General features: G+C 50.2%; 1 protein-coding gene across 2 annotated transcripts in view; it reads left to right on the top strand.

The window, feature by feature from the left end:
- LOC106880907 (F-box only protein 38) overlaps positions 1-279 on the top strand; it is a 35753-nt gene that overhangs the window by 10961 nt on the left and 24513 nt on the right. The window lies entirely within an intron of this gene.

The raw sequence follows: 279 nt of genomic DNA, 5'->3' as shown, positions 1-279 counted from the left end.
GGGGGGGGGGGGGGTAGGAACAGTGTGTCAAGAGAAAGGCATCTATGTGTGTGTAGGTATATATTTGTATATGTATTTATCATCATCATCGTTTAACGTCCGCTTTCCATGCTAGCATGGGTTGGACGATTTGACTGAGGACTGGTGAAACCGGATGGCAACACCAGGCTCCAGTCTGATTTGGCAGAGTTTCTACAGCTGGATGCCCTTCCTAACGCCAACCACTCAGAGAGTGTAGTGGGTGCTTTTACGTGTCACCCGCACGAAAACGGCCACGCT

This window comes from Octopus bimaculoides, chromosome 1, assembly GCF_001194135.2.
Source record: "Octopus bimaculoides isolate UCB-OBI-ISO-001 chromosome 1, ASM119413v2, whole genome shotgun sequence".
Classification (NCBI taxonomy): Eukaryota; Metazoa; Mollusca; class Cephalopoda; order Octopoda; family Octopodidae; genus Octopus; species Octopus bimaculoides.
This window is presented reverse-complemented; position numbering and strand designations above follow the sequence as displayed.